This window comes from Anopheles coustani (assembly GCF_943734705.1).
Source record: "Anopheles coustani chromosome X unlocalized genomic scaffold, idAnoCousDA_361_x.2 X_unloc_163, whole genome shotgun sequence".
NCBI classification, from domain to species: domain Eukaryota; kingdom Metazoa; phylum Arthropoda; class Insecta; order Diptera; family Culicidae; genus Anopheles; species Anopheles coustani.
In genome coordinates, this window is record NW_026525119.1 from 13,090 (window position 1) to 22,500 (window position 9,411).

Consider the following 9,411-nt stretch of genomic DNA (forward strand, 5'->3'; position numbering starts at 1 on the left):
TACCACCGATCTCGAGACTATGTTCGGGCCAAATATAGGTTATAACATGCCCAACTTATAATTGTTCTACACCAAGTCTCTATCTCTTACCGCCTGCTCGGTATTTTACTCGTAAGTCCAAATTTCACAACTTGTACTTTTTGGCCCAATGTACTCGAGTTTCAATTTTGGTAACATTTTTCGACTTTGACGCTTAATAACTTCCAAATCATGCTAGTTAGCGCTTTGCTTTCTTCTAGTCGTATCTAGCGCTGGGTGTTACCTTTCCAAAACATATCCTAGCTTAACAATCCATGCCATACAGCCGGAGCTACATGGTGCACAAGTCAAATCCATTTTAGCCATGTTTCATTTTTGCCAATTTTTGACCACTCGCATCACCCTTCCAGAGTGGTCCGATCTTCTCGCTGTCTATGGCCGACTTTTAGGTCTCGTAGAGGCAAACTTATAAGTATTCTACGTCAACCCGCTATCTCTTACCGCCTGCTCGGTATTCTTGGTCTTGTGTGATTTTTGGCCATTTTGGTATTATTTTTCCACTTTGTCGCTTAATAACTCAGTTTTGCTCAACACTTAGCGCTTCGGTTGTTTGGGATTATAGTTAGCGCTCGGTTCGACCTTTCCAACACTGATCTTAGCTTGTCGATCCGTTCCATACAGCCTGAGTTATTCGCGATACCGTGTTTCAACCCATTTCTCAAGTCTCGTTTTGGTCCAACTTTGAACCAGCCATATCACCCTGATGGGTACCTCCGATCTTCTCGCTCTATATTGGCCAAAGTTAGGTCTTGTGGTAACGTACTTATGATTGTTCTACGCCGTGTTCGTAGCTCTTATCGTTCGCCCGCTATTTTCGATCATAAGGTGAATTTTCGCCTCTAAACCACCATTTTTCACCTTTGCCCTCTAATATGACCGACTTGCTCAACACCTAGCGCTTCGCTTGGTAGGACACATAGCTAGCGCTCGTTGAGACCTTTCCAACGCATATCCAAGCTTTCCGATCCGAGCCATACAGCCTGAGCTATACGCGATACCGTTTTTCCCATTTTCTTGGTCACATGCACTTTAGGGTACCCCTTTTTGCCTTTGACCCTTAATACCTCCTCCGGGTCACTAGTAGGCGCTTATCTTGGTAGGAAACATAGCTAGAGCAGGCCTTCACCTTTCCAAAACTGCCTCAAGTGTTCCGATCCGACATCTAGAACCAAAGTTATGGTCATTCCCATCATGCTCTACTTTCATGGTCAACCTCCACCAAGCACACCTAGGTTGGACCAACTTTCACCAACTCATCTCGAACCCCAAATTTGCTTCGACCTACTAGGTTTCCCTAGTAAAGTGGTCAAAACATCCATTACAACACGACTGGTCTTTCTGGTGGTCGACCTAGGCGACTTTGTTCGACGACCACCACCCCATGGAACTAAAAGACGTCCCTTGATACGGACCACCGATACATTTTCCGGCCTGTCTAAACTACACTCATCGAAATTTTTTTGGGTCCCCACCGTCATACAAGTTTGCCTAGGTCAAGTTTTTCTTCCGGATCGGCCGCGGACCTCACTTTTCATTATCTAGGGAGGCCATAGGGCCCCAAAAGGGGTTTTTTAAAATTTTCGACACTTTCGACTTTGGTCGGATTTTTTCCGATTTTGGTCCGACCTAGGGACTTGGTGGTCCAAGGAGCCTCGGGACCAAACTTTTTTCTCAGGGGTCCCTACCTCCATACAACTTTGCCTAGGTAAATTTTTTGTTCCAAATCGACCGCGGATTTCACTTTTCAATATCTGGGGCTCGTGTAGAGTCCGAATATGAGGTTTTCTCATTTTTCGACATTTTCGACTTTTTTCGACTTTTTTCGGGTTTTTCGACCTAGGGGTCCGCCGAACAAATTTTGGGTCAAAAATTTTTATTGAACTAGTCGAAAGTACGCAAAAAGATAAGACTTTTTGCCGAAGACACCATGCCCCGGAACCGACTCCTTCCCCTTCAAAATTGGGGACAAACGTGATTTTTGAAACTTTTCCTTAGGGAGCCCAAGACTTAGAAAATTTTCAAATTCTCGATTTTTCGATTGCGAGCTAGCGCTTTGCGGTCTTCGGCAATGTTGTAGATCTCGACGAGATAAGACTTTTTGGTCAAGAGACATTTTGCCCTCCGACTCCTCCTTCCCCCCGCAAATCGCCCCCCAAAGTGCAATTTTTGCATTTTCACCTCTTTGCACGCACTGTTCGGCCCAAATGACCCCTTTCTATGGGTCTGAGCGCTTTGCGGTCTTCGGCAAACTTTTAGAGCGTACCAAGCCCTAATTATAATTGTTCTACACCACCTTCGTACCTCTTCATCCCTGGCCGCTATTCGCGTACCAAGGTAATTTTTGTTCATTTTGTCAACATTTTTCATCTTTGACTGCTTATATCGGCCTTGCCATGAACCGATAGCGCTTCGCTGTGTTCTAACGTAAGTTAGTACTACTCAATACCTTTCCAAATCATGTCTTAGATTGTCATTTGCTTACTTACAGCCGGAGCTATGAGTGATACCGTAAAAAGTACCGAAACTTGGAAAAATCCTTGGATCGACCATATCCCCCCTTTGGGGGCCAGATATCGAAAAAAGTTCTGATTCAAAAAGTTGCGCCTTAACGTGTTCTAGTTATGCCTAGAACATTTCACTTCGCTAGCTGGCCTGCAACTTAGCCGTAATTGGGATTTTAGGGTGTTCATGGAGGGCCCATTTCCTGCGACTTGGTATCTTTTGGGCCCTATGTTTCTCTAATATCTCCACGAGTTTTCCAGGTAGCCTTCTCATACTTTCAGGGTGCCTAGAACACCTCAAGACCTTTCCAACGCTATGCCGTTCGCCTCGCTCGGACATCTACAGCCAAAGTTATTCGAGGTACACGGTACCTTACCCTGTTTTCTCAGTACTTGGTCGAAAATTTCGATCAGCCATATGACCGACTTGGACAACCCTGAGCGGGTTGGCCCCATATAACTAAACTTTCGTCTCGTGGAGGCAAACTTATAAATATTCCACGTCAACTCGCTATCTCGTACCGCCTTGACGGTATACTTGGTCCAAGGGCCATTTCCAGCGACTTGGTCGCAATTTCGCTCTAAGTTTCGCTAATACCTTCGTCCGTGGACATGGTGATTTTTTGTTCGTATTTTTCCTTGATAGTCCCACTCAAGACTATTCCATACCAGAGCCAAGCGTCCCGCTAAGTGCCATACAGCCTGAGCAGTAATTCATGAAAGGTACCTCTACCAGTTTTTGCCATACTTGGGTACAAACTTTGTATCGCCCATATCTCCACTTTGGAGGCCAGCCAGCACCTTGGCCCCATATACTTTTTTGTTGGTCATACCATGCACTAAATATAATTGTTCTACGTCAACTTGCTATCTCTTCTCCAACTTGCCGTTATTCTTGGTCCAAGTCCCATTTCATTCGTTTTTGGACCCTTGTTGCTCTATGTTTCACTAATAGCTTCGGCCATGGACAAGCTGATATTCTGTTTGTATTTTTGCTTGATATTCCCTCTCAAGACCATTCCAAATCACAACGGAACTTGTCGCTCGGTGGCAAACTGACCGAGTTATAATTCATGAAAGGTACCTCAACTTGGTACACCACGTGGTCGGCCCAAACCATAAACCGACCAAACGACCGACTTGGAGCACCCTGACCTGGTTGCCCCCATATAATGAAAGTTGCGTCTCTACACGCCCAACTTATGAATATTCTACGCCAAGTCGCTATCTCTTACCGGTAAGCCAGTATCCACCTTCCAAGGGTGATTTTGGTGAAGTGCCATTTCCTGCGACTTGGTCCCCGAATTGGACAATCATCACCTAATATCTCCGTGGTCTTTCAACTCAGCCTCATGAAACTTTCAGGGTAGATAGGTCTCCCCGAGACCTTTCCAACGGTATGCCGTTCGCCTCGCTCGGCCATCTACAGCCGAAGTTATTCATGGTACTTGGTAGCTTACCCTGTTTTTTCCATACTTGTTCGTACTTGGGTACAAACTTTGTATCGCCCATATCTCCACTTTGGAGGCCAGCCAGCACCTTGGCCCCATATACTTTTTTGTTGGTCATACCATGCACTAAATATAATTGTTCTACGTCAACTTGCTATCTCTTCTCCAACTTGCCGTTATTCTTGGTCCAAGTCCCATTTCATTCGTTTTTTGGACCCTTGTTGCTCTATGTTTCACTAATAGCTTCGGCCATGGACAAGCTGATATTCTGTTTGTATTTTTGCTTGATATTCCCTCTCAAGACCATTCCAAATCACAACGGAACTTGTCGCTCGGTGGCAAACTGACCGAGTTATAATTCATGAAAGGTACCTCAACTTGGTACACCACGTGGTCGGCCCAAACCATAAACCGACCAAACGACCGACTTGGAGCACCCTGACCGGGTTGGCCCCATATAATGAAAGTTGCGTCTCTACACGCCCAACTTATGAATATTCTAAGCCAAGTCGCTATCTCTTACCGGTAAGCCGGTATTCACCTTCCAAGGGGGATTTTGGTCAAGTGCCATTTCCTGCGACTTGGTCCCCAAATACGACCATCATCACCTAATATCTCCGTGGTCTTTCAACTCAGCCTCATGAAACTTTCAGGGTAGATAGGTCTCCCAGAGACCTTCCAACGGTATGCCGTTTGTCTTGCTCGGCCATCTACAGCCGAAGTTATTCATGGTACTTGGTACCTTACCCTGTTTTTTCCATACTTGTTCGTACTTGGGTACAAACTTTGGATCGCCCATATCTCCACTTTGGAGGCCAGCCAGCACCTTGGCCCCATATACTTTTTTGTTGGTGATACCATGCACCAAATATAATTGTTCTACGCAAGCTTGCTATCTCTTCTCCAACTTGCGGTTATTTTTGACTCAAGTCCCATTTCCAGAGTTTTTGGTACCAATTTGCTCTATGTTTCGCTAATAGCTTCGCCCAAGGACTTTGTGATTTTTTGTTCGCATTTTTCCTAAATAGTCCCACTCAAGACTATTCCAAATCACACCTTAGCTTGTCGCTCAGTGCCATACAGCCAGAGTTTTAATTCATGAAAGGTACATCACCTTGGTACACCACGTGGTCGGTCCAAATCATCAACCAACCATATGACCGACTTCGAGTCGAGCTAGCGGCTAGGCTCAATATAATGAAATGCGTGTCTTGATGCGGGCTACTGACGGTCTGAACAATGTAGCTCGCTAGCTCGTCTCTAAACTTGTGTTTTGGTCGAATATTGGGTGTTCATGTACCACTTCGGGTAACATGGACTTTGGTGCAACTTTACCACTTGTGCACTTAATAACTTCCCGGTCATTCAAGTCTTTGCCTTCATACTTTCAGGGTAGTTAGGTCTCGTCGAGACCTTTCCATACATATGCCAAACTCATCGATCGGACATCTATAGCCCGAGTTATTCGCGGTACACCGTACCTTACCCTGTTTTTTCCTCAATTGGGTACAAACCTTGGAACACCCATATCGCCCCTTTAGAGACTAGCTGGCACGTTGGCCTCATATAATGATAAGTGCACCTCAACTAGGGCTACTGACGGTCAGAACATTTCAACTTGCTAGCTCGGGCCCACACTTGTGTTTTTCTCGAATATATTGGTTCAAGTGTGCCACTTTGGGCACTTTTGGACATTTTGTCCCCACACAACTTTCTTGCCTTGGTAGATAGGGTCTTGTGATCTTGGGCAAAAAGATGCACCAAGATATAGTCTAACTTTCGTTCTTGTACCGCAAAGCGCTATCTCAAACACCCGAGGAGATAGAAAGTGATTATGTTCGGTATATCGGTCTTCCATGGCCTACTATGGTAAGCCCCTGCAGGTATGCAACCGAAGGTGCTTGGTACATGTATTTGGTGCAATATCGGTGCAAAGTAGGTGTTTCCTTGATCGGGCTATAACTTTCTTGGTTGATGTTGGATTGCTTTGCGGTCTTCGGGGGATAGTTAGGGAACATGTTGGCCAACATTTCCTTATTCCTCAGCCTGGCCGTACCTCTAACCGTCTAGGCGGTATACATGCTCTAAGTTGGAACTTGTGTTCCTTTGGGTAACTTCTCTGACTTTGACGCTTAATAACTTTCGTTCATATGCAGTCTAAGCTCTGCAACTCTCAGGAAAGCTAGTACTACTCATTTCCTTTCCATATCAGTCTTTGGCTTGTCGATCCGATGTCTACAGCCTGACTTATTCACGTTGCCTGTGAAGGTAGGTTTTTGCCCATTTTCCAGTTCATGTGGTAACATTCCCGGACTTTGCCGGCTTTCTCTTCATGTGGTAACTTGCTTGCTTGTGTGGTAACTTGAAAGTGTATTTCCGACAGACCCAATCTCGGACTTAGCCGATTTTTCTCTTCATATTATATGGATCCATCACTAGGCCATCTTGCTTGCTTGTGTGGTAACTTGAAAGTGTATTTCTGACAGACCCAATCTCGGACTTAGCCGATTTTTCTCTTCATATCATATGGATCCATCACTAGGCCATCTTGCTTGCTTGTGTGGTAACTTGAAAGTGTATTTCTGACAGACCCAATCTGGGACTTAGCCGATTTTTCTGTTCATATCATATGGATCCATCCTTAGGCCATCTTGCTTGCTTGTGTGGTAACTTGGAAGTGTATTTCTGACAGACCCAATCTCGGACTTAGCCGATTTTTCTCTTCATATCATATGGATCCATCACTAGGCTATCTTGCTTGCTTGCGTGGTGACTTGGAAGTGTATTTCTGACAGACCCAATCTCGGACTTAGCCGATTTTTCTCTTCATATTATATGAATCCATCACTAGGCCATCTTGCTTGCTTGTGTGGTAACTTGGAAGTGTATGTCTGACAGACCCAATCTGGGACTTAGCCGATTTTTCTCTTCATATTATATGGATCCATGACTAGGCCATCTTGCTTGCTTGTGTGGTAACTTGGAAGTGTATTTCTGACAGACCCAATCTGGGACTTAGCCGATTTTTCTCTTCATATTATATGGATCCTGGACTTAGCCGATTATTAGGTTATTATATATGGATCCTGGACTTAGCCGATTTTTCTGTTCATATCATATGGATCTTGGACTTAGCCGATTTTTCTCTTCATATCATATGGATCCTGGACTTAGCCGATTATTAGGTTATTATAGATGGATCCGGGACTTAGCCGATTTTTCTCTTCATGTAATATGGATCCTGGACTTAGCCGATTTTTCTCTTCATATAATATGGATCCTGGACTTAGCCGATTATTAGGTTAATATATATGGATCCTGGACTTAGCCGATTTTTCTCTTCATATAATATGGATCCTGGACTTAGCCGATTTTTCTCTTCATGTAATATGGATCCGGGACTTAGCCGATTTTCTCTTCATATAATATGGATCCTGGACTTAGCCAATTTTCTCTTCATGTGGTAACGTATGCCAATCGCTCACAAGTCATGGGATAAGGGTACTTGTGTTCTTCCATCTTCTAAGTCCCGCACGGGGACATCGTGATCGCCCCAAGTCCGGAATAGCGCCAAGTCAAGAACCACGGAGGCCGTGGAGGACCTGTTAGTGGCGGCCTCACTGACAGCACTAATCCGGACTTAGAAAATATATCTTTCTAATCGAACACCACACACGCAACACCACCATACCACCATCTCCTTGCAAGTACCTAAGTACCCGCAACTCCATGGTGAAGGCAATGTCACTCCATCACCAACCTCTTTGCACTGCAAGCACTTGCGTACCCACAACACTCCGAAGAAGGCAACGGCGCGCGATGCTCGACTCCACACACCACACCACACCACACCACCGATGGCCAGCCAGCCAGCCAGCCCAGCTAAGGGCTAACCCACCAACCAACCACCAATGGCCTAGGCCAGCCGGATCCCACCTTCAAGTCCAAGCACAGCCAAGTGCAAGTACCGCCAAGTGTTCACCAACCAACCATCACACCAGGTCAGCCGGCCAGTACCCACCTTCAAGTGCCATTACCCTCGGGTGCAAGCCCAATCAAGTGTTAACCAACCAACCCGGCCAAGGCAGCCAACAGGCCGGCACCCTACAGCACCGACCCGCCATCACCACCTCAACCGTTGACCATGCAAGTGGCCTCGGACAACAGGTGACACCCGAAGTACATCCGAAGAACGTATATCAAGTGTTTGCTCACCAAGTCCTCAACCAACCCAAGTACCCGGAGGTACCCAGAGTGTTGGATCCGCCAACCCGTCCCGGCACTCCAAGTCCTTGCGAACCCAAAGTGTTTGCCCGGTAGGGCCATTGTATCACAACGCTTGCGACCATGCAAGTGGCCTCGAACAAGGTGACAGGGGTATCTTCACCAAGTTCTCAACCAACCCCAAGTACCCGGAGGTACCCGAAGTGTTGGGTCCGCCAACCACTACCAGCACTCCAAGTCCTCGCGAACATAAAGTGTTTGCCCGGTAGGGCCATTAGACCACAACGCTTGCTAACCATGCAAGTGGTCTCGGACAACAGGTGACACCCGAAGTACATCCGGAGAGTGTACAACAAGTGTTTGTTCACCAAGTCCTCAACCAACCCCAAGTACCCGGAGGTACCCAGAGTGTTGGGTCCGCCAACCACTACCAGCACTCTAAGTCCTCGCGAACCCAAAGTGTTTGCCCGGTAGGGCCATTAGACCACAACGCTTGCTAACCATGCAAGTGGTCTCGGACAACAGGCGATACCCGAAGTACATCCGAAGAGTGTATATCAAGTGTTTGTTCACCAAGTCCTCAACCAACCCCAAGTACCCGGAGGTACCCAGAGTGTTGGATCCGCAAACCCGTCCCGGCACTCCAAGTCCTTGCGAACCCAAAGTGTTTGCCCGGTAGGGCCATTGTATCACAACGCTTGCTACCATGCAAGTGGCCTCGGACAACAGGTGACACCGAAGTACATCCGGAGAGTGTACAACAAGTGTTTGTTCACCAAGTCCTCAACCAACCCCAAGTACCCGGAGGTACCCAGAGTGTTGGATCCGCCAACCCGTCCCGGCACTCCAAGTCCTTGCGAACCCAAAGTGTTTGCCCGGTAGGGCCATTGAATCACAACGCTTGCTAACCATGCAAGTGGTCTCGGACAACAGGTGACACCCGAAGTACATCCGGAGAGTGTATATCAAGTGTTTGTTCACCAAGTCCTCAACCAACCCCAAGTACCCGGAGGTACCCAGAGTGTTGGATCCGCCAACCCGTCCCGGCACTCTAAGTCCTTGCGAACCCAAAGTGTTTGCCCGGTTGGGCCATTAGATCACAACGCTTGCTAACCATGCAAGTGGTCTGGAGTATAGGTGATACTGACATACCACCGAGATGGTACATCTAGTATTGGGTCACCAAAACCAAACCA